Here is a 24,183-nt window from a genome sequence, read left to right as displayed (position 1 = left end):
TGGGGTTAATATGGAAAGCATAAGGAGCTACTGAATGTTCTGGAGGAAGGGTGGGGTGAGGGGGAGAAAAGGAAAAGGGATAAAAGTACTTGTTAGGGGGATCCCTGGGTGGCGCAGTGGTTTAGCACCGCCTTCAGCCCAGGGCGTGATCCTGGAGACCCGGGATCGAGTCCCACGTCGGGCTCCCTGCATGGAGCCTGCTTCTCCCTCTGCTTGTCTCTGCCTCCTGCCTCTCTCTCGTTCTGTGTCTCTCATGAATAAATAAATAAAATCTTAAAAAAAAAAAAAAAGTGCTAGTTAAGGAAGTAGTTAAGGAAGTTGGGGCAGCCCCCGTGTAAGGAGCGAAGGAGGAGCAGCAGAGCCGGGCCAAGGGGCTGGGCACCGTCCCAGGGGGGATGGCAAGGCCAGCAGCGCCGCGGAAGGACAGGAGGACGGCAGGACAGCAGGACCGCAGGGGACCCCGGCGCCCGCGGGCTCAGGGCGCCCTGCACCGCACTGCCCCCCCGCGGCCGGAGCCGGGAAGCGCGTCTGGGCCGCGGGGCCGCGCGGCGGGTCCCGGGAGCGCGTGGGAGCGGGAGGCCGAGCTCCGCGACCGCAGGGCCGGCGCCTCCACCGAGCGTGGCGACTCGTGGCAGCCCTGTCCCGGCGCCCGCCCGTGAGGCCCGGGGGTGCGAGGCCCGCAGCGCGCAGGCGGGGGAGCGAGGCCAGGTGTTCGGGAAGAGCAGCGGGAGAGGTGAGGCCCACAGGTGAGCCGAGGCCGCGGGGCGGGACCTGGGAGCCAGCGGGGTGCAGACCGGCTGCACCGCCCCCCCTCGGTGCTGATCCACGGGGAGCCCCGACGTGGGGAGCGGTTTACCTTCACCTCCTTCATTCAGCCTGTGTCCCCCTCCCTGAAGGTCCTCCCGTGGCTCGATGATCCCAGGGATCCCAGGGGGTGTCACACAGGGAGAAAGGAAGGTAACAGGATCACGTTGGCACTTGAAAAAGGGACTCCTCTGTCCCTTCCTTGTTGGTTCATTAGACAGGGTGCCAGGGACGGTGTGCCAGGCTGGGGTCCCCAGGTGCCCGCATACACCCCCACCCCCGCCTGATGCAGAGTGGAAGGAAGCCACCCACCCGCCCACATGCTGAGCCAGAGAATCTTGGCCCTGAGATACACAGACACTCAAGGGATCTTTACCTCTGGGCGAGCAAAGATTGTGCAGGAAGACTGGGCGCAAACCAACAGTGGCACCATCCCTGTGCTCCCCCTCAGGGGCTGGTCCAGGACCTGGGGAGCCTCAGAGAGGCCAGTGGGGTGAGGCCTGGAAAGCAGTGAACTCCCGCCGCATAGCCAGGCCCAGGAAGCAGGTGACCCTCAAAAAGTAGGATTTACATAATGATGGCTCTTTAAAAAAAAAAAAAAATTATTTATTTATTTGTGAGAGACACACAGAGAGAGGCAGAGGCAGAGGCAGAGGGAGAAGCAGGCTCCATGGAGGGAAACTGATGTGGGACTGGATCCCATGACCGGGGGATCACGACCTGAGCTGAAGGCAGATGCTCAACTGCTGACCCATCCAGGCACCCCCAAAATGATGACTCTTAATATTAATTTATTGATTAATAAATAACTGAATAACTAAATAACTAAATAGCTGAAGGCAGACACTCAACCCCTGGCCTCAACTTTGGGTGGAAGTGTTTTGATTCCCACCTTGACTTCTTTGGGAGCAGCCACCTCTGTGGGGGTTCGGGGACTCCCCACCCCTTATACACACTTAGCATGAGCTCTTCTATGCTTTACACTGACCTTCGCAGGCAGCAGCTGGAGCCTGGTTTGCGCGGGCAGGTCAGCGGCCTTCTTGTTTAGCACCAGCTGGCATGTTGATCCGTCACAGCCTTAAGGACTAAATATTATTATGTCCCCATTTTCTAGATGAGGAAATGGAAGCACAGAAGAGGCACCCCACAGTCGCACGGGTGAGGCAGCACTGGCAGGAGTAGAAGTTTGGCTCCCCAGTCTCTGTTCTTAATCACATGCTACGCACCCCCCCCTTTGTGCTGATCACACAAGGATGCCCAAAACTACTTTGGGGAGCATTTTACCTTTCACCACCCTCTATCCCATTCACCACCTCCATTCAATGACCTCCCTGAAGGTCATTTTATGGCTACATAATCCCAATTAAATAGTGACTCTGGAAGGGCCCCTCTGCCTTCTCCCCTGGAACCTCCTTCCCCATCTGCTTAGAATCCCAGTGGTCGCCACAGTGTCTGTGTTTTCCGAGGATCCATGGATGCATGGGTGCAGTCCACTAGGACTAACCGGAGGCTCAGCCTCTGATCTGGGGCCAGATCTTGATTGAGGAGTCAAGAAAAACTCTCTGGTCTGTTCCTTTTTCTTGCTATCAGTGTGGTCAGCTAGGTTTTTGTTGTTGTTGTTGTTGTTTTTAATTGTGTGAGTTGCCACACATTGGGAGTCATGAAAACAATTTAGTACATCTCAAACCGCATTTTATTTAAATCGAGTAAAATAAAATTTTACTTAAATGAAATTGAACAAAGTAAAATTTTTTTTTTGAACAAAGTAAAATTTAAATGAAATTGAATAAAATTGAAATGTCCGGTGCGTTTCATGTACTATGGCTAAAAATTGTTTCAGGGATATTTGTTTTAGCTGCGTGCACCTGTGTGTGTGTGTGTGTGTGCACGTGCACTTGGCTGATATGAAATGTTTCTCACCATGAGTGCAGTCAGAAAGATTAAAGAGCCACATGTCTAAATGTTTCCCCTTTTGCTTTTCCAACACTTACTTTGCAGCAGTTTTTCAACTGGAAAAGTAAAAGTGAGTTTCAATCAGCTGGTCTACACTTCCCGTGCTGGAGCAGAGGAGCCACACAGATGGTGGCCCAGCTCACGCTCCCCTGACCTGCTTAACTCGAGCACTTAAACCCTGGGGCCTGTCAGTGAATTACATTGTTTGAATTAACACACCTTGTTGGAGGCCAAACTCAGCTATACTTTCCCAGTGGATATTTGTCATTAAAATCCTATTATAAAATACATATTTTAAAAACCCAGTTTAGGGCACCTGGGTGGCTCAGTGGTTGAGCATCTTCCTTTGGCTCAGCTCGTGATTCTGGGGTCCTGGGATTGAGTCCTGCATCGGGCTCCCCACAGGAGGCTTGCTTTTCCCTCTGCCTATGTCTCTGCCTCTCTCTGTGTCTCTCATGAATGAATAAATAAAATCCTTTTTAAATTAATTAATTAATTAATTAAAAACCCAGTTTATGAATTTGCCATTTATTCTTCCCTGATCCTCTCCAGCCAGTCCTGGCATAGTTTACTGGGCTTCCTCCCCGTATCCCAGGTACAAATGCACGGGGGTGTGGGTGGGAGAGTGGTGTGGGCACCACTCACCAGCCCGGAACCAGCAGGCCTGGTTTGGCTGCTCCCAGGGAGCCCCTCCCACCGCACCCACCTCCACTAGCAAGACCCCCAAGAGCATCCCAGACCCTGGGATCACAGGGATTCCCGGTGCTGAAGCCAGATAAACACTCACACACCTGTAATACATTCCTCTTTCCTCGACAAACCTGATACCCCTGAGCCACCTTCTGGGCAGGGTGGATTGTATCTCTGTTTTTGTTTTTTTCAAGAAGCAGATCTTAAGAAGTCAGAGAGAGTGGAATGCAAATTCAGACAGCCCGGACTCTCTCATCCCAGATCTTCTGCTTATGAAATAATGCCTTTGGGCAAATTGTTGAACCAGTTCAAGCTCCAGCGGCCTCATCTGTAACACGGAGGATGCCGATGACACCTGTGTGGGCAGGTGACTCTGAGGAGCCAATGAAGTGATACAGGTAAGGCATGTTAGCCCCATACTGAGCATACAGTAAGTGCTCACTGTGTATCACCTGCCACTGTCATGGTGGTTATGATTATTACAATGTATTATTTATCATTACAGCGCCCTGGGCAGCCCCAGAGTGGCCAGAGATCTGAGAGCCACACAGGCCCCTCCTGGTTAACCCCAGTGTCTATTTCTCCAACCCTCCCCTGTCCCTCCCCACTATCAGGCCTCTGGCTTCCCACAGGGCCCCTTTGTCCTGCCCCCTGTCTCACCTGGCCATGGCTTCTACCTGCAGCTGCACTTCCTCCATTCCAAGGCTGGCTTTTTGAGGGATGCTGGGTCCTCAGTCCTCACCACAGACTGAACAAGATAACGTGTGGCATGGCATGGGAGGACCCGGGTTCGAGGCCTCACTTTGCTGCTTCCCTTTAGGAGGCATAGCTGTTTGCTTGGAGGGAATGAGAACGGGCTGGGGGGAGGGTCATGCCAATGAGGCAAGGCCCAGGGCTTGAGGTATGTTGGCAGCGGATGCTCACAGCAGGCCGGGGAAGGAACTGGGACTGGGGGTGGGGTGGGGGTGGAACTGGATGCAGGCTCTCAATCCATGACCATCTCCTGTGGGGCTCAAGGGAGCCTGGAGGGGAAAAGGGACACACAGTGGGAGCAGGGCCGCAGATCAAGGGCACTGAGGTCAACACCCAGACACGTGAACCGGGCAGGACTTATTTTCATGAGAAAAGGTTGGATGCACACCCAGGTGATTGACGGGTTGCCACCTCTGGAATCCATACGGGGACAGTCTGTGAGCACTGTGCCAACAGATAGGCTGCAGTGGTCAACCTGGATTCCCTCTTGCCCCGAGAGGCTATGTAGGGAGGGGCTGTTGGCCACCTGGGGCTTCCTGGCTCTGCTGGAGGGAAGCCAGGGAGGCAGAGATATGGGAAGTGGGGTCTGGGGTTATGAGGACATCCCCCGAGCCTCCTTTAACTCTTCCAGAACATGGGAAAGGTGATGTCCCAAATAGGTGGGTTCCTGGTGTGTCATAAGATGAATATAAGAAGTGGTTGGGAGCAAGCTAAACTAATGTTCTTCTATTGTCATTACTGTCGCTGGTGTAGGCGCACAATCTCCTCTCAAGCTAAGGACTTTACTAAAATTCATTTACAATATAAAAATGATGCAACAAGTTGGGGGATCCACTCTCTGAAATCAGAGAGTGCATCTGAGCAGGAATGGTCCCTGAGGATCAGCCCAGCCTTGGTGACAATGAGTATCCGTGTGGGAGGTGAGGGAAGAGAGTTATCTTGGTTCAAAACTGGTGACGAAACAGGGCTTTGAATGTTTCTGAACTAGGTGCCTGCCCACCGCAGTGCTGGGCTGATGTCCAGGCGTGGTGCCACCATGACTGGGGGCCCCTGGCCTGAGACATCCCTGCTCTGAGCCAATCCTGAGGGTGTCTGGGGAAGGCCTTTGGTCAATGTGGGCAGAGTGCGTACCGTCGTGGGCAGGGAGCTGGTTCAGCACTAGCCTGGGGTTAAATGAGCCACAGCAGCCACATCAGGCCAGCACTCCCTTTATATCTGAAGAGATTTGGGGGCTTTGCAGTTTTCACATCCACTCAAGCCTTTCATCCTCTCAACAAATCAGTCCAATTATTATCCCTTTTTTAAACGAATAGAAAAACAGGACTCAGAGTGATTTGCCTAAGGGCACACAGCAAGCTAATGGCCAAGTTGGGCCTAGAACTCAAATGCTGGGGTCCAGATCTGTCCAACCTCCCCATGCGTTTGGAGGCGCAGTGGCCCAGGAGCCAGGATCAGACCCAGGCTGTGGCCCAGGAGCACAAGGCACCAGACAGAAACCGGCGGTTCTGAGCCTGAAGACACATGGACAATGTCTCAGGGGATGAAAACAACGTCTGGTCATAGCCTACAGGACATAAGTCCTTTCCTTTTTATAGATTTCTGTATTTTTTTAAAAAGATTTAATTATTTATTCATGAGAGACACAGAGAGAGGCAGAGACACAGGCAGAGGGAGAGCAGACTCCCTGTGGGGAGCGTGATGCAGGACTTGATCCCTGAACCCCAGGATCACGCCCTGAGCCAAAGGCAGATGCTCAACTGCTGAGCCACCCAGACATCCCTAGTTTTCTGTATTGATCAGAATTTTTGCATAAACAAGTTTCACATTCATAATCAGAGAAAATAATCATTACTTTTCTGGGCATGGAGCAGGTGGAAATCTGTACACAACCACATTAGGGACTTTGCACAACGACAAATGCTCTCACGGGCGGGTCTCTGGTCTCATAATACCTGAGCCCCCAGTGCTCTTTTCCCAGTGATGGTTTCCTGAGTTCCAGCTTGCAGTTTTCTGGGCACAATCCACTTTTTTTTTTTTTTTTTTTTTTTTTAACAAACACAGCCACCCTCCCCTGTCCTTCAAGGGTTTTCCAGCAACCCTCTGCACTCAGTTCCTTGGCAGACGATTAGGGGATCACATGGCTGAGTGAGTGGCATTTTCTGAATCATGGAATGGAAAGAAACACTATACACAAAAGCTGCACACAGGGCCTCTGTTTCGAGCCTGGATGACAACACAGCGTGGGAAGTGATTCATCCCAGCCCGCCTGGCATGTGTGCTGGCCAGCGGAGGGTGTGCAGCTCCGGGCTCATCTTCTGTGGTGACTAATGGGGTTTCTCACCCAGAGGGCAGCCCCAAGTGCCTCCCACACACACCAGGGCCCAGGCCACCAGAGGCTGCTCGAGAGGTGTCTGGGGAGGTCACAGAGAACAGGGCAGAGGTGAAAATGATGGAATATCCAGGATAGGGGAATAAGAGAAAGGAATTAGGCAGACAGATGTGGGGAGAATATGGTCAACCTCTCCTGAAAGCCAGGAAGCAGGCTCCAACTTTTTCAATCCACCTCCCAGAAACACAGCCCAGGGCCCTGCAGGCACAGGAGACATGAGCTCGCCAATGCCAGAGCGGGCTTCATAACTGATGAACATGCTCATGAAGACTTTACGGAGTCCAGGCATGGTCTAAGGCCTTGACGTGTCCTATCCCACTTCATCCTCCCAACAGCCCTATGAGAACATAGGTGAAGCCGTTTTGCAGATGAGGAAATTCTGCACAGAAACATGAAATGGCTTGCCCGAGGTCATGCACTCACTAAGGAGAATTCTCGCCCCAGGCATCCTGTCCCTGTCCTGCATCTGTGTGCAGAGCTCCTCTTGTCGGCCAGATACTGCCCTTCACCTACATTGTCCAATTTAACCTGCACAACAATACAAAGAAGGTATTATTTCCATTTTTAAACATGGGAAAACTGAGGTTCGGAGAGGTGAAGTGTGTTGCCCAAAGTCACACAGCTGGTAAGTGGTGATGGGCTCACCCATGTCTGCCTCACTCCAAAGCCCTTGATGTGTTTCATGACATCCGTGTTCTCATCTTCTGGGACTGTATCCCTCTTCTCTGAGTCTCCAGCATGCCCACCCGTGGTTTGTATAGGTTAAACCTTGACTCAAGAGTAGGATCCTCTTGGTTGTTTCACACAAGGGGCCTCCCTTGTTGGAGAGGGAGGAGAGAGGGGATGCCCCAGAGCTAAAGGGACAGTGTCCCCAGGGTGGGCTTGGAGGGTTTTGTGCAGGTGGGAAAGGATGAGGGAGGTGAAGCAGAGCTGGCTGGCCACCAGGTCCAGTGGGTCTTTCCTGGCTCTGTATCAAAATCCCCTTTTAGAAAACATAAGTTAGCAGTGGTAGAGATTTGGGTGGAAGTTGGGGGTGACTCCAAGGAGCAGCTAGGGCTGAGAGGTGCTCATCACACCCACTGCTGTTTATGCAAAAATTCTGATCAATACAGGAAACTAGGGATGTCTGGGTGGCTCAGCAGTTGAGCATCTGCCTTTGGCTCAGGGGGTGATCCTGGGGTTCAGGGATCAAGTCCTGCATCACGCTCCCCACAGGGAACACCAAGCCCTGAGCTCTTTATTTCACATGCTTGGGGGAAGAGTCGAGGCTGTCACATGGAAATACACATCCGCTGACACACCCACAGGCATAAGGACACGTTAATTCACATCCTTGGCTTTCCCAAGTGAGGGATGATTGGGCCTGGCTTCAAAGTGGCTAGAGGCCATTGATGGAGAGGGAGGAGAATCTTCCTTCTCGTGTGTTTCTTGCTCCCATTATTCTTCCCCACAAGCATGGAGGACTTCAGTAATACAAAGACGTTCCCAAGGTGCCTGTGGGCAGGGCAGCCCTGGGAGTATGTGCAGCCTGGGGCTCACTGTTCTCCTGACCCCTGGTTCTCTGTGATGTTCTCTGGGTGGACAAGCGAGAATGTAGGGCTGCGGTGGGGACCGGGGCAGACCTCACAAGGTCTGCATGTCCACAGCTCCCCTCCTGGGACCTGCCAGTCAGTTACTTCCCATTCTGTTACAGGTCACTCCAACTGCCATGAGCCACTCCTGATGTGCCACCTGCTTCCTTCCCCTCTCTTGGGAGGCATCCTTCACCCTGCCACTGACGTGAGCTTCTCCTGTGTCCGAAACTCCCCCTCTTCCGGACCTCCCACTCAGGTAACGGTCCGGGACCCCACAGGCCACATCTTTCCCTGCTTCTACTGGTGGGGGAAGGCAGGGAGGTTAGTTTAGTCAGTTGAAGGGTGGAAGTGAAAATTGCTGTCGTGCGGCTGACTCTGAAGGCCCAGTGTTATGCCTGCTGTCCCCAAAGGCCCTGGAGCCCTCTCAGGGTGTCTGTCTAGGGACACTCACTTCATTTTTAACAAAACTCCTAAAAGCGGGGCACCTTCAGTGGTTGAGCATCTGCCTTTGGCTCAGGTCGTGATCCCAGGGTCCTGGGATCGAGTTCCGCATCAGGCTCCCCAGAGGGAGCCTGCTTCTCCCTCTGCCTGCGTCTCTGCCTCTTTCATGAATAAATAAATAAAATCTTTAATAAAAAAAAAAAACCTCCTAAGAGCCCAACTGTACCAAGAATGGTGGATGTGGCCGTGCTCTCCCAAACATATCCCTGCCCACAACTGAGCTGGTGACTCTCCAGGTCCCGTAAAGCTCAGCTCAGGAGCATCAGACAGGAGCTGCTCCAAATGCCTGCTGTCCTCACAGGTTCTCAACCCCAATCATCCTCCTGGAAGCTGCAATAACCCGGGGCAAGGGCTCCCCAGAAGGGCCACCTCCCCTCCCACACACATGGCTGGGAGCCCAGTGAACCAGAGGTAGAGAGTGGGCAGGATGCCGAGCTCCCTGCGTGGGCCAGGCTCAGGTAGGGCAGGCACTGATTGTAAGGCTGGTGTGCAAAGCTCAGTCTCAGAATCCCCCTCCCCAGCTCAGCTCAGGAGCCTTCTTACCCTCACGCTTCATTCTTCTTCGATGCAGGAAAGCCCTCATCCCCCTAGAAGCAGGCATCAGCCATTAGTCACTTGAGGCCACTCCTCAGCACTCCTTGACTGGACCCAAGTCCTCCTCTGAGCTCTAGGCTCAGAGCTTCCTAAACAAGGCTTAACTGTGAACTCTGTTTAACCTGCTTCTGGAACAGGCTGGGTCAGGCCTCCACCCTTTCCTGTCTTGTGGCAGGCAAGGGGCACATCAGACCAGGGCTGTCCCTAAGCGTGAGAAGGCTGTGGTGTACCTTACGGAAGAGACACGTGTAGAAGACAAGCCGCATTGTCACACAGAGCAAGATTCTAGGTCTGCCGGTAGCTTGTATCTTCTGGGGCCCACTCCGTAGGCTGGGCCTGCTGCTCCTTCCGCCCCATCCCCGTCCCTGCTTCAGCTGGTCCTGGGCAGCAGGCGGGGGGCAGGGCAAACAAGAGTGTCTGAGGGGGGTTGGGGGGTGTTCAGTGATATGTCAGCTCTAGGTGGGAGGAGGGTGTCCCAACTCCCCTGAGATCCTATTCTGGAGGTGAGAGCAGCACAAGGTTTGGCCTCGGCTTCAGCTCTAACACGGGCCCAGCTGTACACCCCCCTCTTGGAAATGTCCTCAGAGCTGCTGGAGGCCCTCAGGCCCATGCCCATGACCTTAGAGGTTGTCCGTGACACAGTGGGCAGCAAGTGGAGGGAGGCTTGGGGCTCCAGAATGTCCCTTCCCTGGCCTGTCCTCACGGATCTCCTCTCTACTCCCCCTTCCCATCTCCATCCCCAGATGCCTGGGCTCCTTCCCTACAGGAAAGCCTGACCCTGGCTGTCACCCCACCTCACAAAACACAGACCTCTCCCACTGCCTGCCCAGCAGGCACCTGAGACCCTGCTTGAGGACCCCCTGTCCACTGCATTTCAGGGCCCCAGAGCCCCGTGAGGAGCCTGGCTGGGGTGTGAGTGGGGGTCTGTGGTGAGGGCTTGGGTCGGTGCCCTGCGATGCCACTATTTTCCCTAACCAGGCGGGATGGGCCTCTGTGACCTAGGCTGAGGACCAACCTACCGAACATGATTTCTGCAGGGAAACCAAATTCTGAATCCTGAGCCAGCAGCTTGCAGAGACGTGGAAGTCCAGGATCTGTGGTGCTTTGGGTGTGAGGGGAGGGCAGCGTCATAGCGCAGATCCCACGGGGGCTGCTCGGCTGGCTTCGAGGCCCTCTGTGGACACAGCCCAGGCTGTTCTCCCAACCCTCCAGAGCACCCCCTCACCTTCTGTCCTCTGCACCTTCTAGCACCCCCTTCCCACCTCCCCTGCCAGTTGCCTTCAGACGCAGCACTTCGCTGGGCAAACGGAGCTATAAAGACACAGTGGATCCTCACTATTCATGGATTCCGTCTGCAGATTTACCTGCTCGCTAAAACTCGTCACCCCCCAAACCAATCCTCAGGGCTCTTTTGTGGTCATGCGTGGCCAACACGCAGAGTGGCGAAAATCTGAGTTGTCCTTCTGGACACTCGCAGCCGAGGGCGCGACATGACGCGTCCAGGCTGGGAATAAGGGTCCTTTTCACAGTCTCAGCAGGGACGTGGTTTTCTGTTTGGGTTTTTTCTATTTTTGTGATTCTGTTGGTGATTACACCAGGGCGGTGCTGCAGGGCTGTGTGGTGCTGCCAAGCACAAGACGGCTGTGGTAGGCGCTGCGGAGAAAAGGGGGAGTGTTCGGCAAGCTTCGGGCAGGCACAAATTACAGGGCCCTGGGCCGTGGGTGCAGCATTAAGGAATCGCAATACGTGTGACAGTCTCTCAACTAAAACACACATAAAACAAGGTTATTGATTGAAAAGTTCGTGTCCAGAGGCTGCAGGAACCCAACGCTGTGTATCCCCAGGGGCAAAGGTTCAGAAGGTGCTCCTTCACTATAAAGAGACTATATGGGACGCCCGGGTGGCTCAGCGGTTTAGCGCCCGCCTTCGGCCCAGGCCGTGATCCTGGAGACCCAGGATCGAGTCCCACGTTGGGCTCCTGCAGGGAGCCTACTTCTCCTCTATGTCTCTGTGTGTGTGTGTGTGTGTGTGTGTGTCTCATGAATAAATAAATAAAATTTAAAAAAAAGAAGAAGAGACGCAGGGTCTGGGTGGGAGCCACTGCTGCGACGCCTCGAGGCACCGTGTGAAACCTGCTGGGTTTGGACAGTCAGGGTGGCCATCTCGAAACAACCTTCCATCCAACTGGAAGGCGATGCATGCGTAGCACCATGTGGGGAGCAGAACATAGGACTGACCAGGTGTTAGGGCTCTGAAGACTCTGTGTGACCTCAGGCAAGTCATGTGATATTCAGGGACTCGGTTTCCCCACCCATAACATGAAGATAATAGAACTGACACCTGGCTGGATTTGCTCTGAGGGTCAGACGTGTCTTGTGAGCTCGGATACCAGGACTCCACTGGTATCTTTTGAGAAAGAATTCATCCCAAGGGAAAAGGCAGATGGTCTTGGCCAAGAGTGACTAGCACATTCCCAGGGAGGAAAAGGAGGAAGGACAACTTGGAGAACCAGTCTGTGTCGGCCACTCACGTTGGCTTCTAGCCTGGCCCTAAGGACTTGCACCTGAGGGGACTACCATGAAGGCTGCTTGCCTAAGAACCTTGGTGAGACCCAGGGAGCCCAAAGCTACCAGCATTGGAACTGACATATGGCCCCGGGCAGAGGCAGGGTGTCTCCCCTCAAAGAAGGGTGCCATGTACCATGGCCACCTGGCTCACCCTGTAGGAGCTGGTACCCACATGGGCAGTATCCCACCCACCCCATCCTTCTCCCACAACCGCTTGATGCAGCACCTTCCGAGGGAGCTGAGGGAGGCACAAAAGCCCAAGAAAGACTGTTAACTCCTGTTCACATGACCTTTTTTTTAATAATTTTTTTTTAGATTTTATTTATTTATTCATGATAGACAGAGAGAGAGGCAGAGACACAGGCAGAGGGAGAAGCAGGCTCCATGCAGGGAGCCCGACGTGGGACTTGATCCCAGGTCTCCAGGATCACGCCCCGGGCCAAAGGCAGGCACCAAACCGCTGAGCCACCCAGGGATCCCCCCATGTGACCTTTTTATTTTCCCTCCAGATTTGCACAGCTAGGGAGACGGGGGTCCCAGATGCTTGACAATCAGCTGGGCTGGTAGCTATGAAAGATTTTGAAGAGGTGCCAAAAAAGCCAGACAACGCAAGGGTTTTTTATATTGGTCCTTTCAGAAACACCCCCTGGCAGGGTGGCAGCCCTCATGAACCGGAGCTGCGTGGGTCCTTCGGGTGCATCTCTGCAGTGAGGCCAGGCCTGGTGGAGGACGTGTGCCCGGAATGTCCCTCCTCACCCAGAAGCCCGATACCCAGGCCAGCCGGTGTTTACCCACACCACCTGCCTGCTCTTTCTGTCAACAGGGGTATATTTTTCACAGTGTTTGTTTGTTTGTTTGTTTGTTTGTTTGTTTGTTTGTTTGTTTTGCTGCTTTGGGTTGAGAAACTGTATCTCCCCAGTCACCTCCATCAATGGGAGCTGCTCCCGGGACGGTGCTGCTACGTGGCAGGTCCTCGGTATATAAATGCTGGGTTCCTCTTCCTTCCTTCCCCTTCCCCTTAGATTCCACCTCCTGGGCTTTTCTGGTGCTAAGTCAAGTTACTGCAGGAAGAGCTTTTATTGGCAAGAAAGACACGAATGGGAAACAGAAACTCTTGACGAGCTGAGGCAGCAGCCCCTGTCCCTCCCGGAAAGGCCCCAGAATCAGTCTGTCCTCCATCTCCCAGCTCTGCCCAGCTTCCCTCTACCCCTGCTCGGAGTCCTGCTGGCATTGGCCACCTAGCTCAAGAACTCCCCCCTCAGTGCCCTCAGCTAGCTCAGCTTCTATGATCCGTTGGAACTTTCCAACACGGGAACCGAATAGCCCACCTCTTCAGGGCACGGTTGCTGGCTGGCCAACCCCGTGGGGCTGCTGCAGGGGCGGGTGACCGCGTGCTTCAGCTGTACGGCAGATCTGGAGCCCTCTGCTCTGGCCTGGGCTTAGGCATGGCCACATCACACTCACAGAGGGACATCCAGAACAACCACCCCTTCCCCAAACTTCACTGGACACTGGGAGCCATAGAGAAGCCTGCGGCCTTGTCTCCTGGGAGTGCTCTGTGGACAGGCCAGGCCGGGGGTGGGCGTGGGGGGGTAGGAAGGTGCAGTTCAGCAAGGAGACAGGGGAGGGGTGAGGTGTGCCAGAGACACCTGGACCTGAGACGGCACTTTTCCCCTTTTTCCTCACTGTCCCCTCTCCCGGAGATGCAGAGGCCTGCACTGGGGCTGAGAACAGACTCTGACCTCTCTTGGGACAACGTGGCCCTTCTTTCTCAGGGGATGTCAGTGACTAATCACCTGCAGGGTTTTGCTCTTCTTCCCTGAGTCCACTCTGGCACGAAAGGATCCCAGAGGCCAGAAGATGGTTTGGGCCCCCTGACACTGATGTCAGAGAATGCTACAAATGTGTCACACAGGTGGCATGGAAGTACCCACCCCCCCCACCCCCCGGGACGAGGCAACAACAAGAAGCATTTGGAATTTTGAAAACTTAGAAACAGGGGCGCACCCAGGCCTCAAAGGTGGGGGCACGTGCCTGCAGGTGTTGACATCTCTGGGGTGGGTGAGGGGGTGACAAAGCTTCCCAGGTGTTAGAGTGGGAGGTAAGGAGGGGGCGGCAGGTGTCCCCTCCAGCTTTCCAGCGCCCTCTAGCGCCTCCTACTGGCACCCACCAACAGGCAGCAGCTGGCAAAGCCACAAGTGGTTTGAAGCCGCACAGAAGGGAGGTGAGAAGAAAGATGGGCACACCGGTGAGCTGGAGCTGGAGTCAGCTCCCATGCACCTGTGTGTGTGTGTGTGTGTGTGTGTGCGCACACGCGTGCAGACCATAAGCTCCCTCCCTGCCAACAGACTGTGAGTCCTGCCCTGTGGGTGTCAGAGCTGTCAGCAAACCTCAAGGCTCTGGCTGCCGGGGACTTCTCTGTTCTGAACTGCCAGCCCCTGGGCCCCATACCCTCTCACCCCAAACAGGCCCTGCGTGGAGATCTTCTGTCCAAAGGAAGCTCCAAACCCTTCATCTCTGGAGGGATCCAGTAGAAAAATGTTATAATGCCTGCCTGCATGAGGATCCCAGGAGCTCAGAGAAAAGTACCCTCTGGGCTACCTTGCTCAGCACCTAGTAAACACAGCGGAACTCCTTTACGGATGGGAGGTACAAGCTAAAAATGCAGCATCACCTCCTTAGAGAGGTCTTCGCAGCCCGCTCTAATTAGGGCCCCCTGCCACCCTGTTGTTCTCCATCACCGTGCGTTGTCATTCTCATCAGAGCACGTGTCATGAAGCGCAGTTCTATTTTTCATTATCGTGTGTTTATTGCCTGCCTCCTCTAGACAGCAGACTCGCAAGGGCAGGGCCATGCGGCTTCCTTCACCACTACAGGCCTGGGACCTCGCCCAGTGCCTGGCACACAATAGGTCTCAATAAGAGTAGGTGAAATGCATCACCTCAAAAATATAAAATGGCATGTCTGTGTGGCTCAGTTGGTTAAGCATCTGATTTTGGCTCGGGTCATGATCTCATGGTCTTGAGATCGAATCCCACCTCGGGCTCCACACTCAGCCTGGATCTGCTTGGGATTCTCTCTCCCTCTGCCGTTCTCCCTACCATTTGCATGCTCTCTCTCTCTCTCTCTCTCTCTCTTTTAAAGAAAATGGCTCTAAGGATCCCTGGGTGGCACAGTGGTTTGACGCCTGCCTTTGGCCCAGGGCGTGATCCTGGAGATCCGGGATCGAATCCCACGTCGGGCTCCCGGTGCATGGAGCCTGCTTCTCCCTCTGCCTGTGTCTCTGCCTCTCTCTCTCTCTCTCTGACTATCATAAATAAATAAATTTTAAAAAAATGTTTTTAATGGCTCTAGATGAGTTGTGGTAAACCAATGGGTGAATTGGTGATGAATTGGCAGTATTTGTGGCAAAACTCTCCAAGAAGAATGCTGTAGAAGGCAATCACCCTCCGTTGACAGGATGGCAGGCAGGAGGATTGCTGGGCCCTCCGTGTGGTTTCTGTTGTGCCTCTGCCCTGCTGTACACCCAAGAGGATTAGGGCCTCACCCTCCGTCATCAGGACTTCGCCTCCAGAACCCCAGATGGAGTTGAATACTGGAGCTGGAGGGACTCCATGGATTCGAGGATAGCTCCACATCATGATCACCTGGGGAACATCTAAAAACACCACTCTGTGGATCCTGCCCCTAGTTCCTGACTCTTTCAGGCCCATAATTCAGTGTAGCAGAAGCGTGAACCTGAGTCCTGACTGCCGGGCACTGTGTGCTTGGGAAGGTTACTTATCCTCTCTGTGCCTTGATTTCTTCACTTATAAAATGGGAACGATGACCCCAACCTCAGAGGTTTGCTGTGAGGATCAATGTGACATACCTAAGGCTCCTGTTGCAATGGCTGACCCGGTAAATACTGAATCAGTGCAGCTCTTACTGTGCTTATCGTCTCACGGCGAGGCAGCGGCTGATGTGGGGTGAGCCTCCAGGCCTCCTGACCCGGACCCGGGGTCCTTTGCAACACGTCACTCCGATGCACACACGGCATTCCCTCTGAGGCCAGACTCGGCAGGAAGGACAGACGGCCGCTGTCCTGGGCCCCTTCCATCGAGCCCCGTGGAGGGGAGCCTCGCACCTGAGACCAAGAGCGGCCGAGCCCCGCGACCAGAGGGCTGGAGGGCTCTGCCCCGGGCCCTTGAGAAGCCCTCTGGCTGCTCCCCTTAGCCTGTCGCTATGGAAATATTGGGAACCCAAAATAGAAGTTCTTGAGGAGAGCTTAATCCTCTGGGCTTTAGGGAAACAGCTGCTGGGGAGCGCTGCGAATCACCCACCAGGAGGCACTGTCGCCCCGTGCAAGTGGCCACGGGCGGGCCAGAAGTTTCCATGAAAATCCCAGCATCCCTCAGCAACCTCTTGCCCCAACTTTTTTTTTTTTTAAGATTTTATTTATTTATTCATGAGAGACACAGAGACAGAGAGAGGCAGAGACACAGGCAGAGGGAGAAGCAGGCTCCATGCAGGGAGCCCGACGTGGGACTCGATCCTGAGTCTCCAGGATCACAGGATCAGGCCCTGGGCTGAAGGCGGCGCTAAACCGCTGGGCCACCCGGGCTGCCCCCCACCCCCACCCCACCCCGTCCCAGCTTTGTCACACTCGGGACCCTGTGGCTGGGGTCCCTGCAGATCACCAGCTCCTGGGGTAGGGAAACCGCTTTGCCACTCAAGCCACTGTTCTCCTCCTCGGAGACCCTTAAGGGCCCGGCCAGTCCTCACATTTATTTTCCGGGCTTCTTCCCGACCCCAGCCCCAAGACCGCACACAGTGCCGCGCACACAGTGGGCACGAAGTATACCTACGGCAGCCGGGTGAACGGCTGTGTGAGACCTGGGGACAGTCACACACTGTGGAAAAGAGACTGCCCGGGCTTCACGGGGACGGGAGCCAGTCTGCAGCGGCGGGGACCAGAGAGAGGGTTCCTGCTGACAGCTAAGGGGAAGGTCATGGCTAAATGGGAAGAGGGGCCGAGAGGGCTCAGGCAGGCGGGAAAGGGACAGATGTCTTTCTGGGACCCAGCTAGTGAGAGCTGCCCAATGCTGACGGCAAACCCTTAGGTCAGGGCGTAGGGCAGGAGCCCCAGGAACACGGGCTCGAGCCCAAGCGGCCCCCAGCCATGGCTCGGCTCCCTCCACGTGGGCACTGCTGCTCGCGTGGCTTGTTCGCCTCTCCTGCTTTCCGGGGTGGCTCGCGGCTGCCACTGTCAGGCTGTGAGCTCCTCCTGGGTCACCCAGCCTCCCTCTGGGGTGATGCCATGGGGCTCAGCATCCTGATCCTGTTACCACACATCCTTGGCCCAAAGGAGTCTCTTTCGAGAGAACCTCAAGGATTTCCGAGTCTCTGCCCCCAGGCCAGCCCGCCGCCTCCTACTACACCTGCCCTGGGCCAGGCCTCGCCTCGCGGACTCGATGTTCAGGTGGAATGAGTCAGGGTGGGAGGAACACAGGATGGAAGGAAGACTGGTGCTGGGGGCCCAGCTCCAGGCCCCGGCTGCCATCAGAGGGGTGGTTTCTCTGGCCCGTTGCGTGCTCCTCCGGAGACCCAGTTTGTCACACGTAGAACGTTTACACCTCCCTCCAGAAGGTCAAATGAAGTAGCAAGTGAGCAGTGCTGGCTCAGGGCTCGTGCCGACCTAGCTCACGACGTGCCACGTCTGCTACGTCACCGACAGAGCAGGGGATGCTAACAAGGGGCCTGCAGCCTGTGAGTGGGCAGAGGAGGCAGGAGGCAGTGGCAGCGGGAGGGGCGGGTAGAGGCGTGGGCTTGTCCGAGTCGAGGTGACCACAGCTGGCAGGACACCGCAAAGTCAATGTCCCAGGAGGGGGAATGAGCGGGCGGCCAAAGGCTGGCTCAGTCACCCGCAGGGAAGACACAGCTGCAGCATGACGGCCAGGCCGCACCCCGCCCAGGGCCACAGCCACCAACCACCCCTGGAAACCTTGGGCTCCCCATCCAGACACCTCAGCACCCCAGCGGCTCACTCCGGGTCCTGCCCCCGCCTTTTCCTCTCAGAGCTGGGTTCCCCCCTCAGGGGGGCCTCCCCTAGAGCCCAGCTTCCTGCAGACTGCAGCTCACGCTGGCCTCACCCTTTGGCAGTGCTTTTCTGTTGCCTTCCCTGGCACCCTCGGCAGCTCCTGACACCGCCCCCCCGACTCCCACACCCCAGGTGCCTCCAGAACCTCAGTCCGTGGAGCCCCAGGGCCTGTACTCATCCTAGAGGGGAGCTAGGTGGTGACAAGAGCAAAGCTCAGGCAGGGCTGGGGAGGAGCAGGAGGGCTGCCAAGACCCAGGCTGTGGGCCCGGCTGGAGGGTTGGGGGAGGATCTGGGACCCGGGGGCCGAAGGCTTGGGCAGAGACCCAGACACTCCAGGTGAGGCCGGGGACAAGCTTGGCACCATGGACACACCTGGTAGGAGTCTCGTGGTGGGAGCCTCATCTGGACAGGGCAGGGCGGCCAGCGGAGGACCTCACTGACCCCACAGGGAGGGGACAGAGGCAACAACACGGGGAATGACAGTGATACATGGTAGGGCAGATGGGCAGCTCCTCCAACTCATTTTTTCCCTTTGGGCCTCGGAGCAGGTGGTCCCCAGGAAGCCGAGAGAGGAGGAGAGGCCGCTCAGATGGCCCCTGCCCGGCCCAGTCCGGAAGCTACCAGTCGGAGTGGGCTTTCTCCTCCCCCCCGCCCCCCGCCGGCCTCAAGGCTCTCCAAGGCTGTCCGTGCTGGTTACCATCTGCTGTGGTGGTTGCCAGGGGAACCACTTACTATTTTTGTTCATTGCCCACATGAGGAGGCTTTGGAAAGGCTCAGGCATGGTTGGTCCAGGAGTGATCCCGGAGGTGATGCCCAGTGGGCTCTACTGGGGACCTTGGTGAGGGGTGGGAAGTTGTTGTGGTACCCCAGGATGGGGCCCAGAATGCAGACCTATGTCCCCGAGTGACGAAGGAGGGGGGCCGCCAAGGAGAGGGGTACCCCACCTGTGGGAGTACATTCACTCTCATTCACTCATCAAGCACAGGAGGTGCTGGGCATTCACTGTGCCAGGTGGTGAAGGGATGGACACACATTAAAACACAGTTCTGGGGCAGCAGGACCAGTGCTGCCACAGGGGGTGCAGGCTGCCATCTTGGCAGGGAGGGGTCGGGGAAGGCTTCCTTGATGAGGTGATACCTAAGCCAAGATAAGGTTTTGTAGGGGATGCGGGCAAGAGGAAAGTCATAGGGTAGGCAGTTAGTTGGAAGAGCATTCGAGGCAGAAGGAACAGCATGTGCAAGGGCCCAGGGGACATTGTAAGTAAGGCATCTTCTGGAACTGAAGTCACCTGACTTCTAGAATGTGAGGTATGGCCCAACCCCAGGGGAAGTGAATGGCAAGCAGGCACCCAGACCATCAGCTGAGGTAGGGGGTGGGACAAGCTGCACCACAGTGGGTACACCCCAGCACACCTGATACTAGGCCTCTGGCAGGGAGACTGCAGTCCAGGCATTGCTCCTGGGGGAGGTGGGCAGGTTTCCCCACTGCCCATGGGACTCTGGGAGAATCTCTAGGCCATCTGAGAAACCAAAGAGCCTGACGTGTGGGAGGGAGATGCCATAAGGGGAGCTGGGTTACTGCTCAAAGTTCTGGGCTGAGCAGCAAGTGTCCGGGGAGGAGAAGCGAGCATGCTGAAACCGGTCACCCTGACTTCTTCCACCCAGCCTGCTCCCAAGACCCTGGACGCACAACTGAAGATTTCTTCTGCTGTCGGTCTGTGAAACCTGCTGGGAAGTCCAAGAAGCATTGAGTCCTGAGGTGGCTGTGGAATGGAATGGAAGGGGAAGAAACCGAAAAAATGGGCACCCACCGGGTATTACAGTCTGCTCGGCACATTACAGCACGACACATCCGGTGCTAGCACCAGTCTTGTGAAATGGGAATTTGGGCTTTCATTTTAAACATTAGGAAACTGAGGTTCTGAAAAGCTAAATAACTTGTCCAGGATTATGGAGGCAGTAAGCATGGATACCGAGACTCATACCCACGTCAGTCTGACCCTAAAACCTGTCCCTCTCCGCAAGAGAAATGCAATGTACTGCCCACCTGCTATGTGTCAGCAGCAAGCTAAACACTGGAAACCTGGAAAGATGCAGGTTCTTCTGTAAGAATCTAATGAGATCATGTGCAAGGGACCTGTAGTAGATTGTATTTCCCCAAATCGGCCTGGTGTCCCTTGACCTGGGCAGGACTTTGTGGCTGCCATGGTGAGTGGGAAGTGACACTGCCTGATGCTAGAGGTGGGGTCATAATAGGAGGCACAGCCCAGCCACCCGGCCATGAGAAGTCACGCGTGGAGAGGAGTGAGTGGAACTCCCTGCCAATAACCGGCTCCACCCGCTGGACACGTGAGCGAGCCAGCCTTCATCATTCCAGCAGAGGCCCCAGCAGCAGGGTGGACAAGCATTCCCATCCACTGGGACCTCCCAGAGTCACTGACCCACAGAATCTCAGAGTACCAGGAACAGCCGTTTCATACCAGTAAGTCCCGGGGGTAATCACTTATACAGCTATAGTCACGGGAATGAGACTTTGTAAACTGTAAAGCGCTTACACGTGGAAGATGTTACTGGTAAACCTGAGTTTGGTGTAAGGCGATCGTGTTGGTGTCTGAGGAAGTAAGCTTGTGTCTTGCCCTGGGATCTACCTCCACTGGGTAGGGCTTGTGTGCAGGGACACACATGTGGGACATGATCCATGGGCTCCGGCTCAGGACACTGGGGAGAATGACACGGGGAAGGAAGCTCAGCCAGTTCAAGGGAGGGTTACTGAGCTGATTGCCACTGTGTGCAGGTGGTGCTTCCTCGGGAGCCTGCAGAATGAGCCTGGGGTATGGCAGTGGTCTGCGGACTCCAGTGGTCTGCGGACTCCAGCCCCTCTTGGCCGAGGGTTGTTCCTGGGGGATGTTCGCTGCTCCTTGCCCTTGCCGGTTGGAATGCCCTAGGGTGGCTCAGAGGGCTCGCTTGGCACAGGAGCCCAGGGAAGAAAACGCTGAACTTGGCGCTGAGAGATTACACCACGTGGGCCGGGCTGACAGGCAGCGAATTAGAGCACAAAAGGTGAGTGGCATGTCCATGGTATTAAATAAGTCTGGAGGCGGCGCTTACGTGTGATGTCCTGGGTGGATGCCTCTGCCCGGCCAACTTCCCCACGGCCCAGGAGGCAGCCTGCCTGGCCTCTTTGGAAAAGCCTGTGCGGTTGCAGGCCTGCTTAAAGCAAGCCTTTGTGTCCTCAAAGCAGAGACCTTTCAGAGCTGGGCCCTGTAGGTGGTCTCTAGAAATTACAGGGATCCTTGGGGGAGGCCCGGGGTCTGGGCACTCACTGCCTGGTGGAGACTGGGCTCCAGGCATGGATTTCCAGCTTTAGGCCCTTGTAGAAGCAACCGCAAGAACCGACAGTCCCCCAGCAGGCCATGCTCTTTGGAGACAGGGGCTCTGAGAAGTAGCCTTTTAAAGGCAGCCAATGCAGAGGGTGAGGTTGCTTATTCAGACCCTTAGCTTTTCTCCTAGAAGCTAATGATGTGGTGAGGAGCACCTCCACCCACAGGAGCAGATGCATAAAGGACTGAGGGGTCTGAGTCTGCAGGCCTGTCCAACCAAGGGTGAGGCTGGAATGTGGGCCAGATGCCCTCTGCATGACCTTGCCTCCAGGAGCTGGGTTGCTGGTCAGCTCCAGCGCTCACCCCTCTGGAGCATTCAATACTTGGCGGTCTTATTTTCCAAATGGAGAACAGGGCTCTGTTTCCTGCCTTTAAGCCGCTTCTTCCCTGTTATGCAAGGGAGCTGGCTTGTGCCAGCAGCTTGGGAGGAAGAACCTGCAGCTGCAGACCCTGGAGCACAGAGAGGGAGGGAACTGGGCAACACTCCGGGGTGCAGGGAAACATGACCCAGGAACTGCTCCCTTTCCCCTGAGAGAGGCTGTGGATGGGCTGCACCTGTGGAAGGAACTTAGATTTAGGAGAGGAATTAACCAATTATGTCTGCATCAACAACACGCTGATGTGGGGACTGGCGGGGAGCTGCCCCTCTGAGAGGTTGAACTTGAACTTGTATGGGGACTGGTTAAGAACCCACCCCCTTCCCACTCTCCAATGCCTCTCCTTCAGCCCTCTCTTCTCCTGGGTAAAGGCGCAGAGCTCCTTCCTCCCTTCTTCATCCCAAGCTGGCACTAAGCCTCCCCATTATGTCTGCAGCCCCTCTGCTGGGAGGAGGCCTGGCTTCAGCAGGTGCTATGGCTTGGTCCCCTGGGGTTTGCTCCACACTGAGTTTCCTGGGAGGCAGAAGGTGAGCCACTGTCAGTGAGGATCTGTGCTGGGCCCCGAGGTCCTCCTGTTTGGGGGGCGGCAGGCTTGTAAGCAGGCAGTTAGAGCCAAGCAGGTGAGTGAGAAGCTATAGAGGACCCCAGAGGATGTGTGTCCAGAGTCTTGTAAGGATATAATACTTGAAAGCAAAGAAAAGATGATAGGTAAATGCGGGAGTTAGGGTCGATGGGCCATCTGCCTTTGGGTCCTGTGCACATCCCATGATGCCAGTCCCCAGGCAGGCCCGTTCTCCTTCCCTGAGATGCACACATCCTATGTGGAGCCCCTTCCAGCCACCCAGGTTTCTGGGAGCTCTATCCTGGAATCTCTAAGTGAGGGGCATTCTGCTTCAGAGAAGCCCCTTGCTGGGGTGTAGGGCAGTGAACTGGGCATAAATGCCCCAGGAGTGGGGAGCCTGAAGCCCTGAGGGAAAACTGCTTTGCTGGGGGAGGGGGCAGGGGCAGAGAAAGAGGGGAGTGGGGGAAACAGTGGTCCTGGAAGTTCCCACCCTGCAGACCAGGCTCTAAGGAATGGAATCCTACCCCTCTCACTGCCTGATGATGGGGGGAGCGCGTGGCACATATGGAAAAGAAGTCCTCTCTCAGGTGTTTCCAAGGACTCGTAACCATTTGTCTTTTTTTTTTTTTTTTCCATTTGTCTTCATTCACGCGTCATTTGTTTTCGGGCCACATGTCCCAGTACAGACCGCCTTGGCCACGTGAAGGACTTTCTGAATTCCAGGCCAAAGGATCCCGTCTGCTAAGTTCCAGGCCCCTTAATCTTGGGCAGGTGGCTACCAAGCTCCCAGCTTCTGAGCGGGACCCAGGAGTTCACCAGGAGCATCTCTAGTCTGGACGCACAAAAGAGTAAGGCACAGGCCAAACCTGGTTCTCAGAAAGGCTCTGGCTGGGTTCTCCTTGAGGTGAGGGGGAAGGCGGAAGGCGGAAGGCGGAAGGTAGTATTTCTCAAAGTCTATCTGAGCCCATCCATATGGACTCCTGGAGTGGGCAGGGGGAGGGCAGTCATTAAAAATGCAATTCCCAGGCCATGTTCTAGAAATATGGAATCAAGAGCCCTGAAGGTGGGACCCAGAATCAGCATTTTGAATAGTCACCTTAGGAGATTCTTCAGCTTAATGTAAAAATTCTTTCTTGGGAGTAGTTGCTATTTATTTTATGTCAAAGAAATTCATCTCTACTATAAAATTCCCAGGATAAGTTTAATGTAGGCTTTCTCAAGCTCAGCACATTTGACATGCTGGGCCAGATCATTGTTTGTCTGGGGAGGGAGGGCTATCCTGTGCCCTGAGTTTAACGTCTCTGGACACTAGAGGGAAAAAAATCCCCCCTCAAAAGGGATGAAATCCTTAGGAGGCGGAGGTCTGACCCTAGTCCTGTGTGTGGTACGTGCATTCCCACACTCAGGACGACCTCCAGGCCAGACTCTGGCCACACGGCCCGCGGCCTCCTCACTGCTCCAGCTGCAGAAGAGCTGAAGCCAATCCACATGGTCATGCTCTCCTGGAGGTGGCATAAAGCCAGACCCTTTAACACCCCCCTTACTGTTCCCTGCCACATCCGTGCATCCTCCCGGTTTCTGCCAGCTTGGGGACAGCCCCTCACAGGCGGGGGGCGGGCAAGGCAGGACGGAGATGGGGTGGCCCAAGCACAAGACTGCCCCTCCCCACGGAGCAGATGAGGCCTCAAGGAGAGGGCGTGCTCTCTTGTGAAAATGAGACTCCTGGGTTGCTCAGCGGTTTAGCACCGCCTTCAGCCCAGGGTGTGAATTTGGAGACCTGGGATCGAGTCCCACATCGGGCTCCCTGCATGGAGCCTGCTTCTCTGTCTCTCTCTCCCTCTCTCTCTCTCCCTACCTCTCTGTGTCTCTCATGAACAAATAAATAAAATCTTTAAAGAAAACAAAACGCACAGTGTATTTTTGCACTCACTCTAAAGTAAACCTGGTCACGGTAAATTTGG

The 24,183-nt window shown here is 55.2% G+C and overlaps 1 long non-coding RNA gene across 7 annotated transcripts; it reads left to right on the top strand.

Annotated features, from left to right (window-relative positions):
• Positions 1-583: 583 nt before the first annotated feature.
• Positions 584-24,068, top strand: LOC102155131. 7 transcript variants are annotated; one of them, XR_005361921.1, is made up of 7 exons: positions 584-733; positions 1,919-1,962; positions 3,645-3,845; positions 8,283-8,419; positions 19,569-20,385; positions 20,698-20,963; positions 22,909-24,068. It is a non-coding gene; the product is annotated as an uncharacterized LOC102155131 (long non-coding RNA). The 7 variants fall into 7 exon arrangements; XR_005361920.1 differs by having other exon boundaries at positions 584-746; XR_005361922.1 differs by lacking the exon at positions 1,919-1,962.
• Positions 24,069-24,183: the final 115 nt, after the last annotated feature.

This window comes from Canis lupus, chromosome 7 (assembly GCF_011100685.1).
Source record: "Canis lupus familiaris isolate Mischka breed German Shepherd chromosome 7, alternate assembly UU_Cfam_GSD_1.0, whole genome shotgun sequence".
Classification (NCBI taxonomy): Eukaryota; Metazoa; Chordata; class Mammalia; order Carnivora; family Canidae; genus Canis; species Canis lupus.
The sequence above is the reverse complement of the archived record's forward strand: the minus strand, read 5'-3'. Positions and strand labels throughout refer to the sequence as shown.